The sequence below is a fragment of the Toxorhynchites rutilus genome, chromosome 2, assembly GCF_029784135.1.
Source record: "Toxorhynchites rutilus septentrionalis strain SRP chromosome 2, ASM2978413v1, whole genome shotgun sequence".
NCBI classification, from domain to species: domain Eukaryota; kingdom Metazoa; phylum Arthropoda; class Insecta; order Diptera; family Culicidae; genus Toxorhynchites; species Toxorhynchites rutilus.
The window spans coordinates 248001733-248024571 of NC_073745.1; positions in this window are offsets into that span (position 1 = coordinate 248001733).

Below are 22839 nucleotides of genomic sequence, written 5' to 3' on the forward strand. Positions count from 1 at the left end.
CTTGTAATTTTCAGCGGATCTATCAGGCTTTTCGGTTCCCCCTGAAGACAACCCTTGAGGTAGTGGAACTTCTCCACCTCTGGTAACTCCGTTTTATGGTGGATGAGTGAAGTGAATAGATCTCGGAAACTCAGCCACTCATCTATGTCCCCATTGAATGAAGGTAAACTTATTTGAGGGAGACGCACGCGATCAACACCATAAACCACTGAATCGTTCATTCGAACAGACTGTTCCAGCCCCATTGGACCCTGCAGCTTCTTAGATTTATCTACGAGGAATGATTTGGCTCGATAATACCTATCACTAAATTCCTGTCGGTCCTTATCGTACGATTCCTCATCCGCGAGATAATCTTCATGTGCCCTAATCTCTACCAATGTATCACAAAACTTCTCCCATAGCTCATCTACCTTCTCTAACCGAATGTCAACATCTGTAACAGTTGCATTTTCTTCGTAGTATTCCACGAAACGCCAGATGTCGTTGAAAGAAGCCTGGACATCGTTCAACCTCGCTATGAGCAGCTTCAGCGAAGGAGCCTTCTTAGCAGCGGATATTACTGGCGGCATGTTGATGGAACGTTATCGGCACCGTTGTTGAAAAGGATTGAACGTGTTGGTAGATATCTATCGAAGTCCTAGCTCCGCTAGGCATATACTAGTGTAGTTTACTTTACAACGTAAACCGATGCACTCAATGTGATGTGCGAACAGTCTAGCGATGAGATTGTAATCGCCAAGCAATTTTTACTTTGTACTCCGATGGGGCAGGTGTTTTAGCGAAGAGGTGGGATATTTTATGTAATATTCCGTAAAATAACTTCGGTGGACATATACAGTTCCAACTCACCCGGAGAACTAATCGTCGCGCCAATCAATGAACCAGTAGAAATTGCCCAATTGCAACAATTAACCAATGAACCAGTATATGTTTACTTGTAGACCAATACACTCATTGATGTGCAGGGAAGTGGGTTGTATGAATGAATCGAAGAGGATACAAATTTATTTTAAAACGTGTATTAATCTTGCCTAGCTTCGGCGCATATACTATTCTAATGCACTCACCCAGGCAAAATTTCAGATGAACTTCCTCTTCGTATGCAGCACTCAATAAAACAGCGATGCAGGGTGGCTGGCCTCCTTATGGTGAACTTAGTGGGTGGTGGATCAATCAAAATGTTGGTTCACGTGGCGTTCCAGATATGTATAAGTGGATGTTCATGTAGCGCTCAATCCAACAATTGCGATTGTTGATTTTCAATCCTCGTTAACGATCCCGTTCTCGAAAACGTGAATTCCGGAAATGAACCAGTGTTAGTACCGAACTATGGTGCGAGCTTCGCTGGACATATAGGTATTATTTGCTCTAACTAACCTGAACAAAAATAACTGCCGGTGGGTGTCCAAACGATTGCAATTGTTCCTTTTTGTGATTTGTGCTGTGTAGTGATGGCTGCCGATCAATTATTCTTTTTGCGATAAATAGGTTGTCCTCAATTGGTGGGTGGTACAACACTGATGGTGGCAATTGTATAGCAATTCCAACTATTCCTCTGGGGTTCCAAATATCAAACTACATTTTTTATTTTACATTCAGGAACATGTCTTAACAATTACTTATACTGCACAAAAACTGAACAACAATGTTTTTTTTTTATTCTCCTCTCTCTCTATTTACAGACATGACAAAAAAAACAAAGCAAAAAACAAAACAAATTCTAACTGACTCTCACAAGTACTTCTCTCGCGTTATTGTTTCACAACTGGGAACTCAGCGCTTTATAGCAAAGTAAGAGCCAGGGATGTACTGTTGGGTTTGTTGTTGTTTACTCGCAGACAGAATTATTAATAATCTTCATGACTCATATTCATAATTCTCAATGACTCAATTTCTCCTATAATAGATTGAGCAGTAGAACCAATACGACTTGATTGTGATAGTCTGCAAACCGATGCCTTAAAATAAAACTAATAATAAGAATAAGACAATGGAAAGAATTTACAATCCATTATCCATTATCTATCTATAAAAAAATAAAGCAACTTCATGAGTTGATGTGTATTTTACCTCAAAATATCACGAAATCGTAAGTATTTTTAACTTATTTTTTGTTTCTTCCCCATAAACTTCATATTCAATGTAATCAATGACGATATATTTTTTCGTTTACCAATACACATATACTTGATCTATCATTCCACCCTGTTATGTGTCACACTGATATTCATTAATTATTTTCAGTAGACAGTTGAACTTCCTGCCAGAAGCGAATTTCCTTTTATTGTTCGTTACAAACCGTTTGACGGTTATGAATACAAATAACAAACGGCTCTTTTCAGGGCAACTATTTGGAGTTTCGAAAGAGTTAAACTAACAGATTTATGAACAATGAAAAGGATTACATTTAAAAAAACAACTGTTTTGAACAATCACAGTCCTACGTCAAACTTCCGTCCGTGCCCCTAGGTTCAGACCCTTCTACTTTATTTTTCGACGTCGGACGTCTTTCATTTCTGTACCGGGGTGTAAGTTTGAAGTTTCGAAAACGAGAGAGTGATGCTGGAGTGCAAGGTTTTGAACGTTGATCACTTCATTCGAAAGACAAAATGTCAAATATTATATAATTGCCACTTATTGGTCCAAAAATCATTTCAATAGCTTAAAACTTGCTTTGAAAACAGGCTATTGAAATCATAACAATCTAGCTCATTGATGATGATTGCATTTGTGGTAATCGGACTGTGTTCCCGAATATAGACGCAAAATCAAGGCACCAGGAGAAACCGTCAGCGAATACATACAGGCTGTGATTTCTTTTACTCGCTTGCATTAGTGTTGAAGCAACCGTAATAGCGGACACATGCAGGGTGTGAGCAATATCACTCGCTTTCTTTGGGCTGATCATAGTGTGTTCCCGAATGCTTTCAAAATATTCATTCATTTATGCCAAGCCAGCGGTAGTCCTACGTCCACATTGTGGTTCTATCACAGATATAACCCACTTCTATTTTTTTTTCAACAAGCAAATGAAAAGTTATTATGCCGAAACACTGCAGAAAATTTTCAATAAATTCGATACAGTTCAGAGAATATAAGAATACAGTATTTATATACCAAAATATTAATAAGAAAGATGAATTATCAACTCATTTAACTTATGAAAACCATCGGTGCACGATCCTAGATGGGAACGGCGATAATAGCATTCAGCTTTTATTAGTATCGAGTGAATAAATTCTGCAGCCATTTTCTCTCATTTTCCATATACAGGTCGGACTCGATTATCCGGAGACTCGATTATCCGGGATTCGATTATCTGGAATTTTAGACTCGATTATCCGGAGTATTTTATTTTTGATTTTCGGAAATTTTGAATAATTTGTATAATAATTACATATTAACAGCCAATATGGGTATCAAATGAAAGGGCTTGACAAGTAGGATATAGTTATTTATGAAAACTACAAATCCAAAATGGCCGCCATTTGAACCCCATCAATATGGGTATCAAATGACAGGGCTTGACTAGTAGAATACAGTTATTTATGATAAATGCAAATCCAAGATTGCGGCCACAACAAAATGGTCAATTACATACTTTCTCAGAACCCCATCAATATGGGTATCAAATGAACGGGCTTGACTAGTAGAGCACAGTAGATCATGAAAAATACAAATCCAAAATGGCTGCAGTTCCCAAATAACTGATTACTTTTTAATGGTTTCATTCAGCTTGCCCTGTTTGTATGTATGTTTGAGTGTTCGTAGGATTGCCCCACATTAATTGAAATTTGACCCCGTTCCTGATCACTGGTTGATGTGAAATTTGGAACATACCTTTAATTCTATTGTCATTATAAAACTGCGTATTCCATGATCTTGAAAAATTCAATTTGGCCGCCGCTAAAAAATGGCTGATTGGCTTGACTTGGAGAATACACTACATTATCAACAACACAAACATGAATGAAGGAACGGATGTGATAACTACTAACTGTTACTTGTCTAATTATTTTCTAGCTTTTAGTACATTAATCCGTATAACCACAAAAGCTGTTTTATTTATTTTATTTTCTGGTTTTTAGTAAATTATCTGTGCCATTAGCATACTACAATTAAACCATTCAACTTTTTTAAAATTTTTATTTCTTTCCTAACTTTCTTCGGAATGTTTTAATTATTTACTGTATTCTATGAGTGAAATCATTTTATTTGATAACAATACAGGGTTACTTCGATATAACGTATATTTTATTTTCAAAATTGTACATTGTATCGAATTGTACGTTATATCGAAACATAACAAAGAACTCAGAAACGTAGCTTATATTACTTTATTGTGTTGCTGTTTGAGTAAGGTTAATGGATAAATTCAACTAGAAGACGAAGCCAACCTTTCCCATGATGTTCCTCTTCGTACTGTTGATTAAAATCTGATTCATTTAGAATCCGGAATCACAAAACAGTTGTACTTCGGGATTGGTTAAAAGTACAAACCAAGCTTTAGTATCAAAATACAGATAATTCATTGTTCTTTCAGAAAAATACTATTCAAAAAATTATTCATTTGGATTTTGAAAATGTGTACGTTATAACGAGGGTATGCTATATCGAAGTTTCCCTGTATTGAGGGGAATGCAAAAAATACATAGTCGACTATTTAGTGGTGATTACCTATCCGAATTTATGTTGTTCATAATGTAGTCTATTCTCCAAGTCAAGCCATTCAGCCATTTTTTAGGGGCGGCTAAATTGAATCAAGCAGTTTTATAATGGCAGTAAAAATCAAAGGTATGTTCCAAATTTCAGAACAATCAGTGATCTGGAACGGGGTCTAATTTCAATTATTGTGGGGTAATCCTACAAACACTCAAACATACATACAAACAGGCCGAGCTGAATGAAACCATTAAAAAGTAATCAGTTATTTGCGGACTGTGGCCATCTTGGATTTGAATTTTTCATGATCTGCTATGTTCTACTAGTCGAGCACTTTCATTTGATACATTTTGTGGTGGCGGCCATTTTGGATTTGCATTTTTATATATATAACTGTGTTCTACTAGTCAATCCCTTTCTTTTGATACGTGTCAGACTCGATTATATGTGATTCGATTATATACAATTTTGGACTCGATTATATACAGTTTGGAAAAAAATAAATTTTATTTATGACTTATTTTAAGAAGAAATGTAACTTTTCAACTTTTCAAGGTGAATTTTGAGTGGCTATTACATGTACAGTGTGGCAAAAATAGTGATTTTTGGAGATTTTGCTCGATTGTTTTACCAGGAATTCTTTATATCGATATTGCAGCCAAATTAAGAAAGATAGAATTTGGGTACAAAGAACAAATTGTAGAGCGGCTTGAGAGCTTCAATTTAATTGATAGGAACAATCCAATTAGTACAATTTTTAGGATAAAAGTAATAATCACACATTAAAAATTATTAACATTTTAGTTTTTCACTTCCAAAATGTTATTAAAATACACTAATTTAGATGTTCCACTACTATATCCTATACTAAATTTTCTCATCTTTCAAATGAAGGCAACAGAGTTGTCTTCCGTAGCGTCCTTTTTAATGTAGAGCCAGTTTGAGGCAACAGAGTTCGAAACAGAAAAAAAAGTTCTATTACTCTGTCATTGTTGAAATTCCAACATATAAGTAGAAGGATTTTTTTCATCAAATATGATCGCCTATCACCTTCTGAGGGAATCTGGAAAAATTTATTTTTTTCATGTGATAAATTTGTTTTCTGACTTTAAGGGGATGAATCAGAAATCAAATCCCTCTTTTATATTCAAAAAACAAAAAATACATGCAAAAAATGGGTAGGTTATATCTATGATATAACCGCAAGGTTGACGTGGGACTACCTTAGCTTAGCAATCATTTGTTTGTATTGATAGTAAAAAGATTGTATTATGCCATGTGAAGTCGGAAGAATTATCAAACGATTATTTTGTTTTACATTTTCCTCTGAAGTTTGCATCTCTCAAGTGCACGTACTTCTCGAACCGCGAATTTGCTTCATTTGATGAACTTCAGGCACTCAGTTTCGATTTTGACATGTACGTCGAACACATATTGTTGATTCAATAGGCGTTATCGCAGCAAATGGTTATCAACATTCTGCCTAATCATCAAATGGTATGCGTAGAAATTCAGTGAGCAGAAGATATGAAGTCATATCCTTCAATGCAATCTTGAATAACCGATCCAAAGCGTTGTGGTCGTACCCGCTTTTGTAATCCGTGTTGGGAAAACAATTTTCGGAGTGCAAAAAAACATGCGGGTGCAGAAGTACCCTCGGCTTGCATGAATCAATAACTTCAACTTCTACTTTTTGTACTATAGAGGCTTCAAACTTGAAAGTTCATTCGCCTCTAGTGTCTGCACGATTTTCCCAGGTTCTTACGTTTAGGAGACCGTTTTAAGGAAACATATTCTAGTCTGCAAGCGGGTACAACATTACTCGCAGTTTGCATTTATTTACAAAGCCGATTTTTCCCAGACATCTTGGTTTTGAAGCCTGTGTTAGGCACACATTTCAGTCGGAACAAAAATGTCCCCGACTTGCATGAATTGGCAATGCCAATTTCCTCTGACACCTTGGCTCTGAATTCTGTTGAGGAAACACATTTCAGTCGGAACAAAAATGCCCCCGACTTACATGTATTTGCAATGCCAATTTCCCACGCTCCTTGGATTTAAAGACTGTGTTAACGAAACCCATTTCAGTCGAAACAAACCTTCATGTGTTTACAATGCCGATTTCTCCAACGCTGCTTGGTTTTGAAGTCTGTGTTGGGGAACACATTTCGGTGAGAACATAAGATCCCACACTTTCATGTATTTGCAATGCCGATTTCCCCAAGGCTGCTTGATTTTGATGGATGTGTTGGGGAAACTGTAATTCGGGCCAATCAAAACGAAACAGTTAGGGCGTTTAGATAACGCTTAACATTTTACAGTTATTCAATTGTATATTTAATGAAAAATAACATTTTATTAATTGCGATAGATGCGTAGAAATATTCCCTATCAATTGATGCAAACATCTTTCCGATCCAGTAAGAAATGTTCGAGTTATAAGCATTCGAAATCTTGCATTTTTTTCTGCATGTTCTGTGTTTAGGTTTTCATTTTACCCCCCATATATTCCGGTTAGACGTAGTCCCACGTCAAAAAAAAACGAATAAAATTTTTGACGTAGGACTACGTCTTTCATTTCTATACCGGGGTGTAAAATCAAAGTTTCGAAAACGAAAGCGTTACGCCGGAGACCGAGATTTTGAGCGTTAATAGCTCCTAAACAACTGAACGAAATGGTATGATAAACACTTCATTCGAAAGATAAAATGTCTACGCGTTCTATACTTGTTACTTTTTGATCCAAAAACTTGTTTCAATAGTCTTAAATTGCTTTCAAAACAGGCTATTGAAATCACCAATCGGTATATAAGCGAGCGGCGCTCGGAAATCCACTCAGTTCTAATTGAACAGCGATTGGAGCATGTTGTCGCTGTTGTGGTGAAGCTCTCCGTTTATCATGAAAGCGCTGATGAACGGTGTCACCAAGAGCCTGTTTGTGCACCTTAGGCCAGACATAAATCCATCAGGAGGAGAGTGATGCCACAAACGGTTCCCCGGGAAGATCTCGAAGTAGCCGCTACACACACATACACGCGCGGAATTCTTTCCGTTTGGATGCCATTCAGCATCGAGAAAGATCCGGAAAATAATCTGCCAGTTCCTCTGGGAATTTAAAATTACATTCATGTGAAAGAGTTTATTTTGATGTTTTCTATCCATGTAACACTGTGACCAAATACATTTAGTTTTGTGATTTTTCAATCAATCGCAATTAACAGGATAGCTTCTGAAGATTATTCTTCCCCATCAGTAGGATATTTCCGTATCCAATATTGGATGCATAAAACCTTGTACCTCCAACGTAACGCTCTCATTTTCGAAGTCCCCCAAATATTCATTTATTCATTCATTCAGAATGGATTCAGATTCAACTTCAAACAAAGGATCACTGAATCAACGATAGTCCTACGTCACCATTGTGGTTATACCATAGATATAACCCACTTTCTGTTTTTTTTCCGGAGAATTCGATTAGCCGGAGTGAAGAAAAAATCAATACTCCGGATAATCGAGTCCGACCTTTACTAGATAGCTAGATGGAAAGAGATATTTTCAAATTAAATTCGTGCTGTTGAACGACACAACCAGCCAGAAACGCCGCAGACTGAACAGTACTCTGTTCTGCGTAATGAGTGGTGAATCAACAATCACATTGCCGCTAATCACAAACGCCAAACAGTTCGGTTCGTCAATTTGGGTTCTCTCGTATGTTCAAAATCGAAAGCCACGATGGCTACACTTCATAGCCTCCATCCCACCTATTGAATATGAGTTTCGTATTGTTGGAAAACCTTCCCAAAAAGCACCGAAACAACCATCGATCAATTCACCACTCACCGAATCCTATTAGCAGCTCATCGTCCCAATCATCGACAGTATAAATACATACATACGCACACACAATCAGTAGCCGTATCTGTCGAACAGCACTGTGCAGCTGACGGTCGGAAAATTCGATATGGTGCTAAACATCCAAAAAACAGCCTGCAAGCAACCCTTTCGAAACATTCACCCATAAAACATATTATCATGCTCCAGTAATTATTAACCACCAAGCCGAACTCGGGTCACGTGGTGGATCGACGTAAAGTGCGTTTCACTGTTACACCCATTCAAAACTGCGAGACTATTATGGTGTGCCCTCAGCTCATTCTCAGAATGGAAATTATGCTGCGATGTGTACACACCAACCTACGCGTTATTTTTATGCAATATTTTGGCACGTTACTTACTGGAAAAAATGTGAAAACCTTTTTTTTTGCATTGTAATGATTCTATTTGAAAATGCCAAATCATTAAATACAACATACACATGGGGCCCTAAATTGTTTGCAGAAATTGCGGTTTCGAGAGGTGAGCGTGGATAAATCGACATCGATACCGCACTGGATAAAGTCCGCCAATAGAGTTGAATTTGACCGCGATTCGTTCATGCAACCGAACCAGGTGGTTCGGTAATCCGTGATATTAATTATCCTAGTGTATCGAATTAGTGCTTGTAATTAAATTTCGTTCCGTTGACTGATTAGATTCGGCATGACAAAGCTCTCATTGTTATGCTGCGGCGTAATCAATAATGGACGAACAACTCGCTGTGGGATGCTATCCTGGAATAATACAAATTGATTAACCGATTCCAGCATTAGGCTTATTTTGAGTGGCGATTTCAGTATTGAACAATATTCGCTGCACCGTGAAAAACATTTCATAAAATGTCATATTATTCTATTGTATAAAGGTATATTCTCAGAAACTTTTATTACCTCATACGATCGCTCATTCAACGTTAACAATGATTCCGAAAATTCAATTTATACGTTGGCAATTACGATACAAAGTGCTCATTGCCGTATAAACACAGTCATCGTTTATTTGGAATTAATCTACTAACGAATTGTTCCCTGAGGTTTGCCTACAAGTTAAAATTATCTGTCCACAGTTTATGGCAATTATATTGTTACAGCCGGGAAAATTTACTGTTACATGTTTACTAGTGTGCCCCGAACGCAAATGGATAATTCTCCCGTTGCGTCTAACCGTCTTCAGCAGCTGCCCGGAGGGAGACCCCGCGGCAATCCAAGCGGAACGGGATGTGTTGTCGGTCTCCTCGCTGGATCCTACGGTTCGTCCGTTCGTTCAATAAAGCTCTCAGACCTCTGTCTGAATCTCTGTCTCTCTCTGTCTCGTATGTCGTACCTCAGCCCTGGAGCCGTGCCGAAATATACAAACTGTTGCGGGTTATTTGCCAGCATAATTATTTGCTATGAATTATGATGATCACTGTTTAACACTGGGGTGCCGCTGGAGTGTTCTATTCGGACTATGTTTGCTCAATGGGTTCTATATGTGTGTGTGTATTTGTGTGTGATTGAACGTGCGTGACACGAGAGAATGACGACGAACAGCATGTCTGCCGACAGTACGCCGAAAGAGCAAACAAGGAATCTAGAATTTATGGGACAGAAAGTTGACTAATTTGGACAAGAGCTATTAATCACGTCTTAATCGTGGAAGTGGATTTTCTGTTGTAACAGAAGTTATTACGGAATCTCACGTTCGCCATTCATAGGAGATGTTTATGACGATTTCATCGATTTGTTCAAAATTTTACGAAAATTTGAATGTTGAATACAAAAAAGTTACACTAAATTAATATGCTTACTACTGTTAAAGAATTCTTATGAAATTCTACTTCCAATGATAACATCTTCTTTAATTAAGTACAAAAGTTTTAGTATGCACCAATGATTTTTTTTTGTCTTTATTTAAGAGACTTTCAGCCGTAGGCTGGTTCGTCTCTGTGCACCAATGAATTTTATTGATTGAAAAGTTGGTTCTCTTTAATTTTTAAACGAAAATAAATGTAAAACAATTGTTTCTTTCTATGCTGGATGTCAAATCATGGGAAAATATTTATTTGTAACACAATATTGGATTCCGATTCACTTGTCCTCTTTGCGTTTATTTTCACAAAAAAAATAAAACCTAATTTTTTGCGCATCATTCAGGTTTTTTCTGAATTATTATACTATTGAGCGATTCCACCCCAAATCACCCGGAAAAGGGCAAATTTTGACGCGACCCTCTTCGATTTTGTTGAAACTTGGTACACATGATGGAAGCTACCTAAAATCAGAGTTTTCATTATAATATGATCAATTTAATTTACGATCGATTATTAAAAAGGGTGTATCATTGATCTTCTTCTTCTTCTTCTTCAATGGCACTAACGTTCCTAGAGGTACTTCGTCTTCTCAACGTAGTTTTACTTGCGTCATTTTTATTAGTACTCAGTATAGATTTCTTTGCCAAGTAACACGCCTTGAATGCATTCTGAGTGGCAAGCTCTAGAATACGCGTGAACACAGTGCAAATCGGAGGAAATTTCTTTGACGAAAAATTCCCCCGACCAGAACGGGAATCGAACCCGAACACCCGGCATGTTAGTTGTGACGCTAACCACTCGGACAAGGGAGCACAATCTTACTTTCAAAAAATTGTAACACAAAATCCGGATATCTGATTAAATTATGATGTTTGACAAAATTGTAAGAAAATAATTGAACTATTTACAAAAAAATAACATTTTCAATGTTCCTTTTAGAAATCATATACAAATATTGAATTTAATATTAAAAACCTTTATATCTCAAAACACCCCCCTTCGATATTTTTTTGTATATTTTTATTGGAAAGCTCTTCCAGTTCAACGAAGTTTGGTGTACAGTAGAGCTGTGGTTATCTCACCAAAATAGAGAATCTATCATAGAGAACTAAGCGGCATGGGTCCAATCGCAGAACTGTTCACTGATTGATCTTCTAATCGACTCTTTGAAATTACCTTTTACTACAAAATTCCTAGTACTTCTACCAAAACTCGTCATTATAATATCAGACTATTTTCAAACACAATCCTCGTTCATGATGTTTTTAACCTCTTGTAAATAGCATGTTTCTCCGTTACATCGAATAAATGTTTGATTCAGAAATATGATAGAATATAGACAGCCCTAAATCAGACAATTCCTTCCTCGAATTTTGCTCCGATATTCGGCGATCCATTTTCATTCATATATATAGAAGAGGATATAGAAGTGCGTTTTATCACATTAAAATCCATTTCTACTTTCTAACATCGATCAGTTTCGCTAACGCAAATATCAAATGGAATAACACGCTTTGTCAATATGTCACTTATGTCACTATGTAATTGTAGAAATTTGTGTTTCATTTGTATGGCATTCAGTGTTTGTCAAATGATCCACTCATTGAAAAAATCGCTTTCGTTCGTTCAAATATGATCTTTCAGGAAACATTTCCCCCAGCGGTATTCTATTATTGTTATGTGCTGCAAATCACGACACAAAAGAGAACGAGACAACTCTGCATCGGCTCGCACTTCATTGCACACCAGCATGCAAGCAAAGCTATCATATACGCTTTCAGTGCAGAAAGCTTATTTTCTTCTTTGCCTCTAACATATGCATACCGACCTCTCCATGCATCATGAAACAGCAGGATCATACGGACAACGCAAAGCGAAAGATTCATATTCAGCTAATGTAGCAGATCCTGATTTTTAAGTCTCAGAGAGTGCAAACTATATGATTATTTAGCTCGATAGAGGCAAAGGGAAGGGTAGTCAGATTATATTTTCCATTTTTAACGCCGCTATCCCTTGAAATGTTTATATTCATATAGACCGCATAGTTTTACTAGCAACACCGCTCCAGTGAGAAGCAAAAACTCTCGCGTTTTATCTCTTTTCCCATTCGCTGCTCTCCGCAAATGGTGACGTAATGATGACGTAATTTTTCTTGTATCATTTATTGCTTTACACTTGTTTGTGCAGTGGGTTTCGCTATAGTAAAATGAGACGATATATGCGGTTCAAACTTGTATGCAGGCTTCGAAAATAGTGTGCCATGTTTGATACAACTCGAATATGCAAACAACAGTCTTCGTTCCTCTCTTAGTCTCGGGGTGGTCCTGAACTGATCTCCAAAAAGGATAACCTAAACCGACCTCCAGTTTTTATATCGTGATTATTTAACACGTTCACTCTGGCACTTGCCATCAATGACTCTCAATAGCATGGATCATCGAGCGGCGCTTACCAACGGGGCAACGCAATTGATTTTGTTTTGAGAAATTTTGTATTAACTCTATGTATGTATCTGTTTGTGCATGTTCGCGTACCAGTGCAAGGGCGTTTATGTTTACGTGTTGAAGATAACGTTGACTTTGATTTTGATCGTTGACCGTTGAAGTTTGCGTGCGCATGTGCATTTTTTTGTGTAAAGGTGGGACCAGAATGCCGCGCTATGCGTCGCGTTGCGACAATTGTGCTTTGACACTTCATTTTAAATATGTGTGTTTCCATTTAGTCGAACACAATAATGCGTTGCGTCGTTAGCATCGTTGTACTAAATGCTAACATTTGTTCTAAACTGCTTGCGCCGAATTCGCGATGACAGTGGCATGGTGTTGACGTCTGGTGACAAGTTCAAATTAGGGCCATAATTTAGGTCCCAAACTCATTAGTGTAATCTCTATCAGATTAGTAGACACGAAGCCGGTTTTTAAATTCTAAAATTTGAATGAAAATTTTCACATCATGCTATTTAATTACTTGAAGCACGTGTTTCTGACTTTCATTGAACCATATGACTAAACAATTCCAACATTGTTGCTGAATTTTTTCATCATAAGTTGTCTTCATAAACAATTTTCGTATGGGACTTTTTCACCACCTGCAAACAAAAATGTTTTTCATTTGAATAGAATACTACTTTGATATAGAAAAGCTAATTTTCATTCATAATTTAAATTGTGAAATCGTGTTCATTCCGACTGAAAATTAGCTATTCTTTCACTCACCCCTAAACTATTAAACGAAGTTCAATGCCGCCAGCGATTCGTCCCCTTGCTATAAATAGTAGAATAGGTTGAAATGTAAATAAACTATAGATATACGAATAGATTTAAGAATTGAGTGCTCATCAACATTGTTACAATTTCCTTATATCCCATCCTTCTCCTAAAAATATGTCACCCTTCTAAACTTGAGTACACCGCGAGTAATCGGTTTTCCACCTTACTAACCATAGATATAAGAAAATTGTTTATATATATATATATATAGTTTTAAAAATATATTTAAGAATTCGGCTCCTTTAAACTTAAGTAACTGAGCCTGTAAAAATAAACGAATTAATAAAAAAAATGCCGCCAGCGCGGATATGTCAATGTGTTGTTTTTAAAAACATTGAACTGATCCGTATACACAACAAGAATAAGATTTTCATACGAACTTTATTTTGTTTTTGTTTACATGAAAAGTGGTGACGCGAATGCTAGATTGTGACTGCAAATCAACAAACTGCGTCGGGCGAATGTTTTAGTACAAAACGCAAGTAATGACTGCTGATGAGAAGCAACGCACAACGCGACATTCTGTTTCCACCTTAACTCAACACGCGTCGTTCTTCCAACTTTAACAGTATCTCCCTCTCGCTCAAATCCTATCTGTTTACTATAAATCTAATTTTTTGTTATTCTTCTTCGCGCACCCATGAATATATGCTAACACTATCGTTTTCGATCGTATTGTGGGATTTCATGGCACTTTCGGGTGTTTTCGAGTCGTTTTTAACGAACCAGAGTTCACCATCTTCGATTCCAAAATGTCATCGGAATACGATATTCGACTTCCGCTAGTAAGATCTTTGTACCCAGTACCCATATCGTATGAGTTTCCATATTTTTTTGTCATTTACTACTATCATTAGCAAACCGGAAGTCGAAATAAGGTTATACTTTATATTCTAGAATCTACTTGCATCTGTTCTTGAAAAATCATAGAATAAAGTTCATGTGTGCGATGTCTGTTCAAAAAGTATAGCGGGTTACGTATATTCGATTCTAGATTTTTTTGTGGCATTATGTTGGTACTCATGTCTCTCATTTATGCTGACAAGTACGGCTATTTTGAGTGTTCAGTTATTTTTTGATAACTGCTTTTCTTACACGTGTTTTGGTTCATCTTCGATTTTTGCCTATTACCTATCTCTAGAGATCTCTTCGTAGTGCTGAAGCAAAATCGGCTATGGCTATGCAAATACTTAATCGATTGGGATAGAGTGGACCACTCTATCTACAAGAGCTGTTCTAAAAGTATCACGATTTGTGTATACCCACGAATTACTTATATACGATTTCAGTTGTTGTCGTGATCGGGCTTCCGGCACGCTTTGCGTCGTTTACATCTTCTCGACCCTCCGAGACCATTTTTTTGAACTCCGATAAACGTTGCTTCGTTCCAAGGTAGGTTCACCAGATGTCACAATCTACATTCGGAATGTGTTCGCGGACTTAATTTTGTTTTTCAAACAAAATTTGATACAGATTCTTCGATCCATTTTTGCAATTGGCAAAAATCGAAGATGAACAAAAACATGTGCAAGAAAAGCAGTTGTCAAAAATTTACTGAACATTCAAAATAGCCGTACTTGTCAGAATGAGTACAAACATAATGCCACAAAAAAATCTAGGATCGAATATACGTCACCCGCGTATATCCGAAAGTAGCGATGCTTTTTGAACAGACCTCGTTTGTTTGGAAACGGAATTGTAATTAATTAAATCAACAATCCGAAACAGCAGAAGGTCAGGTGATGTTACGCCACAAAAGTATTTGACTGATAACAAGTCAAACTAACTATCAAATACACTTCAACTGATGATTATTGTAGGAAATTTTCTCAATTTTATTATAACATCGTTTAATTTTGTGTGATTTATACAAAAGAAGAGTTTGTTGTCACGTCACGCTGGAATGGATCATAGGGGAACCCGGGGCAAGAGTGCCACCTTAAGCTAATATGCGTTTTTGAATGCTCTTTTGTTATATTTTTTCCATTTTTTTGCTGGTTTGTTCATTTATACTCTTATTTAGGTGTAGCTATGCATCAGATTATTTAAAAGTTATGTTTACTATGAAAATGTTTCATTTACAAAAATGATGTATTTGGCTTGTATTTTTCCAGTACGGGGCAAGAGTGCACCTCGACGGAGTAAGAGTGCCAATTTTATAAAAATATAATTTTTGATGAAAAAAGCACTGTGGAATTCACGGTAGTTCCAAAGAACGCGAACTCAAGTTCTGGTGGCGTTCACGAAAACCGGCAAGCCAATCTTCTCCGGCCAATGTGGATGTTTTGTCGAAAGAGTGATCTAAATTATTTCACTCTTCGATTTTATACCCTAGGTTCGGGATGTCGTGTGTTGTCAGCCCCGAAAATAACTTCTGCATATTAAGGATGTGACTCCCGAGTTACTCCTCCTGTTGTTCAGAAAACATAGTTTTAAAACGGCTTAACTTCTGCACATATTTGGCCAATGTTCTTCTGCGCAAACTATATTTCTCGCAGCTCGTCTCCAAGATTTACAGAATGTACAGCAACAACCATAGTTTCCATTTGCCACTGGTTTCGGAACGAAATCCGTTCATATTTACAAACCATGACCACAGCAAACACAACCACGATTACACTATTTGCGTTTAACAGATCGAATTCGAGGTTACGACTATAGCATTTTTACCCCGGTAATAATGGCTCCTTTTGCCCCGGAAGTTGAGAGATAACAAATTTATTTTTTATTGAAATAAATGCGTACGATTTAAATTAGTTCATACAGTAAGTTGAAGAAAAATGATTATTCTATTTGTATTTATGGGTAGAGTCATGAAAACATATAGAAACTGAGGGTATTTCGTTAATTTGCGCCTGTGCGTTCATATATAGATTGCAGTTGTAAGAAGCTCAGTTAGTATTTATCTGTTTTCCAATAAAAATGAGTGGGTTATATCTATGATATAACCGCAAGGTTGACGTGGAACTACCTTAGCTTAGCAATCATTCGTTTGTATTGATTAAATTCTTGATTGAATGAAACAGTTTCCAAATTCAATTGAGTTCAATATATTTGCTCTGTGAGTGAAAAAAATGAACAAATGCCGTGTAAAGTCAATTAATTTATTGTGATTGATTGTTCTTCGTTACAAGTAAATTTAATGACGGACCTTTTACGTTTGGTATGATGACTAGAACAAAATATATGTACGGAAGAATTATCAAACGTTTGATGAACCAGGCTAAGGCTGAAAATCTTTCTAATAAAGACAAAAAAACAATTATCAAACGATTATTCTATTTTACATTTCCCTCTGAAGTTTACATCCCAAAAGTGTACATACTTCTCGAATCTCGAATTTGCTTGAAACTGGGAAGTTCATTCGCTTCTAGTATCTGCACGATTTTCCCAGGTTCCTAAGTTTAGAAGATCATGTTAGGACAGACATATTCCACTCTGCACAAAGGCAAGCGAGGACAAAAGTACTCGCAGTTTGCATTTATTTGCAGAGCCGATTTCCCCAGAAACCACGGTTTTGAAGTCTGTGTTAGGGAAACACATTTCAATCGGAACAAAAATACCCCCGATTTGTATGAATTCGCAATGCCGATTTCCCCACGCTTCATGGATTTGAAGTCTGTGTTAGGGAAACACATTCCAGTCGGAACAAAAATACCCCCGACTTGCATGAATTTGAAATACCGATTTCTCCAGGCACCTTGGTTTAGAAATCTCTATTAGGGAACACATTTCGGTAGGAACAAAAGCTCCCCCTACTTTCGTGTGTTCTTCTTGTTCTTTTTGGCTTTAAGAGGGTTTAAACTTTTCAGTTCACTCGCCTCTAGGCTCTTTCGTGTGTTTGCAATGCCAATTTCGCTGCTTGGTTTTAAAGTCTGTGTTAGGGAACATTTTTCGATGAGAACAAAAGTCCCCCTACTTTCATGTATTTGCAATGCCGATTTCCCCAAGGCTGCTTGGTTTTGATGTCTGTGTTAGGGAAACCGTAAATCGGGCCAATCAAAACGATGCAGTTAGGGCGTTTAGATAACGCCTAATATTTTACAGTTATTCAATTGTTTATCTAATGAAAAACAACATTTTGTTAGTTGCGATAGATGCGTAGAAATATTCCCTATCAAGTGATGCAAACATCTCTCCTATCCAGTACAAAATGTTCGAGCTATAAGCATTCGAAATCTTTCATTTTTTCCTGCATGTTCTGTGTTTAGGTTTTCATTTTACCCTCCATATATTCCGGTTAGACGTAGTCCCACGTCAAAAAATATTTAAGGTTCTGGCTGATAATATGTGAGATATATGCAGTATCTGTATAAAACAAAGTTCTGTAGTTAAATAATTGTAAAAGATGGAAATAGACAAAATAATCAGATGGGCACTCTTGCCCCGGGTTCCCCTATATTTTTCGTGATATGACGACAACTTCTTGAGACAGTTAATAGTTTTCTATTTGTGGACCGATCTTTACAGAATTTTGAAGGTTGTGTACCCTCATTGTTTGCTCAGAGAAATCCAAGCATAAAAATGTTTGAGCTTAGGTTCATCTGATAACCTAAAAAAAGCTTTATTGTTGTGACGTGACTTCTTCTTCTTCTTCTTCAATGGCACTAACGTTCCTAGAGGAACTTCGCCGTCTCAACGTAGTATTACTTGCGTCATTTTTATAAGTACTTAGTTGAGATTTCTATCCCAAATAACACGCCTTGAATGCATTCTGAGTGGCAAGCTCTAGAATACGCGTGATCACAGTGCAAGTCGGAGGAAATTTCTTTGACGAAAAATTCCCCCGACCAGAACGGGAATCGAACCCGAACACCCGGCATGTTAGTTATGACGCTAACCACTCGGCCACGGGAGCACGTGACTGTAACATGACGTGACTATTTCTAATAAATTACAAAACGAAACAAAGGTATACCCACGGATCTTCAAACAAGTATGTTATTATCCATTCAATGGTTTCCAATTTTCTCCTAAATATTGATTTGTAATTCAGTTCTTCGGTGCACAATCTCATGAAATGGGTCACAAATCGATTAACGCAAAAATCTCATCAATCCATTATGAAATGATTGAGCAATAAATGTTTGAAATTGGACATTTTTCACGATGCAATCGATTTTCGTTTTCCAATTTGTACTCCCAATAGTTCCCGAAAGACATAATCCTGCACTTTGACGTGCATTCAACACATATACTTCGTTCGTATCGAATTGCGACGAGGCATTCTTGAACGCATCACAATATTTTTCGTAAGAGTACAGAAAGAGTCAAACCCAAGCTCGTTTGCTACAGCCCGATCTCATCGCTTTACATGGAAAAGTTGTGAGGAAGAGAAAATCGATACTCGTCTCCCGAAATTGAAGCACGCGCACCGGAAGTCTGATTGTGAGAGATGCGTAGAAATACAGTAGAACCTCGATTATCCGCGACAGCGAGTTCCATAGTGAATCTATAGGCCTTCCGGGAATTTGTCAGTGAGTGGTAGGCTCATGCTCTTTTTTCTTGGTTGGTTTTTACATTATTTGGCCACTGGTGTACACGGTCATATGGATAGATAGTTTAATGATTTCTGTATTGATAAGATAAGTTTTCATGATGAAATATGTATTTTTCGTGTTTGCACCTCATTTTTAGTGCTTAATTGCCTTATCCGCAATTTTCGTTATTCGTGGTGAGCTTGCCCGACTATTTCGCGGATAAACGAGGTTCTACTGTAGTTATAATCGATTGATGCAAACATCATCGCGATCTATCAAGAAATCGTCAAGTTGTATAACTTGTTCGAAATCTTTCATAATTTTTTACACGTTCAGTATAACTACGTCAAACTGGACTCGAATATCTACAAGAAAGAGTATATAAAAACACATTGGAATTGAACGATTTTCTGTTTTTTTGCTGATTTTTCGCGTACAATACAACAAACCACAGTCCAAGCTATGATCCTAAAAGAATCCAACTTTAATTGAAGCGCAAATCAAGAGTACCTATAATGCGAACGTTGAAAATTACTGACGGGTTAATTGTGCACATATTTTCATAGGGGGGTGGGGGTACAGATAATGTCCACTTGGACGCGTTAAACAAATATTTTTTAAAAGTACATTCGGTACAGATTTGTTTTCAAAAATAAATAAAATCTGTTCCGCATTTTCAAGAGTGTTGAAACTTTCCGCCCATTTTGAGTTCTCCATATTTATCCATAGAATGGTCATGTCGAATATTTTTCCATATCATCGAACTTCTTCACTGAAATATGTATTTTGAATGAAACTTACATAAACGGTTAGCGATCAAGCTTCCATTGGTAGTGGAGGATCATCGTTTTCAACTTCCAAGCTACGTCATATTTAAGCATAAACAGAACTCTGTGTTCTAGGTCCAGGTGTTCACGAGAGTAAATTTAACATGGCGAACTGCTGATACATTTTATCCGCAACATCCCATGTTGATAACTTGATGAAATGGAGGACTTAGCGAAACGAGTGCTATCCAAATCTCTATAATACCTGCTCAAAACAGAGCTCTGCACTATTGTATTGAAAGAAGCAGATTAAGTCCACCTTTTCTGATGGACAGAACTCTCGTTCCCGAAATTCCCGAATTTGGCGACATTATCTTTGATACAGCTGAGTTAGGTATGCTCATCACCGGAGATCAGCTTTTTAACACATTGCGGAACGCTCACGAGATTTCTAGTGTTTCATGTTCCGTCTGTTACGGATGGATCACGAAATAACCCGCGTTTTGTTTGAAAGTTAAATCCTTGGTTTGCTAAGAATCTAATGAGGCCTACCGATGGCTCGCCTTCGTCTCATCCACATCGAAGGAATTCGAAAGAATCCGAACAAATGAAGTGTTCAAGTTTGCCCCAAAACGTGCGGTCCTTAATGTGTTAAGAATCACTTTGTCCTACCGAAAGAAAGATTGGGGTGCTACAAGTGAGATTGCCGTTTATCAGCATATGTTTTTACGACATTTGTTTTTTTTTCAATGAGGTTTTGAATCCGGGGTTGGACTACATATTCTGTACCTCGACCAAGAGAAAACTCTTATCAAAACGATCAATGGCATGGTTGAAATCACAAGCAATAGGTCTTCCTGCTCTATATTTGGAATTGAGCTTGACAATTCTACGTTTCATGGAATTAGCCACATTGAAAATATTTTCTTCAAATTGGAGCATTTTAAACATTCAAAATATTGTTTTCTTTGTTCTAATTATCATTTCAATATCTTAACTAGCATCTAGCATCCAAAGTTCAGTAAAGAAGTATGCCTAAAGCCATTGGTTGGTAAACCCAGGCGAATTACATTTCTTCAGATATTATTTTATGCGTCGTTTGATTATAGATTATTGATTCCGCTGTGATTCTTTTTTTTCTTGATTGTGCAGTGTTTACAGTACATTGAAGTCATCGAAGAAATGTTTCTAATTTCAGTAGGATTATTTAGGGTGCAAATGTCGGATGGAATCAATAGTGTTTTCGTTTTTGCTTTGGAAACACCTTTAGAAAAGCAGATATGTATTTGTCGTTGGTTCTCTCGAATTTTCCCGAAAATCGATTTTGAAGGTGTAGTATTTTAGGCTTAGTACCAGTTATTATAGTGGGATAATTACATAAATGATTAAATAGGTTTCCATACGTATTAGAACAAATGCGATGAAAAAGAATGAATTTTTGTTATAGTAACTTCAACCCACCATTTCATACAGTTGCCATAACCGAGCTTTTCCTGCAGCCAACGATTTCACATATTTTCAATCTCTAAGATATATTGGTAGGAAGAGCATGATGCAATTATTTCCATTTTTTCAATTAAAATATATGGAAGAATGTCCACATGGACAACAGGGGAGGGGTATAGTCAATGTCCATGCTTGTCCACGGTTGGGGAGGGGGGAGTCTAAAATCGTGCTTTTTGTGTCCACGTGGTATGTGGGCAGCCCCAGAATTCCGAATTCAGAATTTGTCGGTGAGATCTCTACATATTTGTATGTATTCTGAAAGTTCAATGGTTTCTCTGTATTATAAAAGAACATACCTTTTTTTATTAGCAACTCATTTTTAGCATTGACGCATTAATCACCCGCGGTGATCTTGCCACTCATTTCTGCGGATAATCGGAGCTCCACTTTACTAAATGAATACTATGAGAAGAAAGCGATGTTCTTCGGAAACAATAGTGTAATCGAAGCAGATTGGGTAATGTTTCGAGAGGTTCGGAAATATGGTGATGAATTCTTCAAAAGTGTTTATTTGTGTTTGAAATTACATTGCCATAAATTAGACAAAAACGGAGACGCTCGGTACTTCTTTGCATCCTTCAATGGAGAAGTATCTCCGTGTATAGTAATGCATCGAAATCCGGACGCTTAAGCGCTTACGATACTAACTTCAACTACTAAAAAATATTGTCATATCATAGCATGAAAAATTAGCGTTCCTATAGAATCCTATAGTTCCTATAGAAGGCTTATGAATCACAGAATTCCACAAAATCATGTTATGTTTGTTCAAAATTTGAAATTTCTTTCATCGTGTCGGGATTTTAAATCTGGACACTTTTTTAATCATGATTTGAGTTCCGGACACATGCAGCATTTCTTTGAGTAAACTGACCAGACGTCCAGACGTCGGGACAGTCCCGCATTTCAACAAAATGTCCCGCGTAAGATTCCGTCCCGCGAAACGTCCCGCATTTGGCAAAAGAAACGAAAATGTCCCGCGATATCAATATATTTCAGTATCACAATTTGATCATGTTGATTTTCTTAAATGGATGAACCTCAAAAAAACTTTTATTTGACAGACTGTTCAAGAGCGCTTCTAATGCATCCAAAGATTAATACGTTGAGCTGGTTTCATCGCACCGACATTGGGCTTTTTGCTCAGAGAGTGTCAACTGGAAGCGACAGCAACAAAATTGGAAAATGATTATTATTATAAAAGTCCCCTTTTGATCCGCAGGGACCAACGTGAGTCAAACGAAAAGTTCATCTTTGGTCCCCTAGCTCGGTCAGGGCTTAACGTTTTAAATAAGCCGGAAAAACTAGTGTATACTCGACAGGAAGAGGCAAAGTTGTTTGATGAAGTATAGTAAATGAAGCGCTGGGCGGTCTTACGGAAGTTGGCCAGAACCTGAAACATAGCCGATGATGGCCTTTGGTGGTCGTCTGTCTCTCTATTTTGGCCATTCGCCCAAAAGTTTTCTATCGGGCGCAGCTGGGGA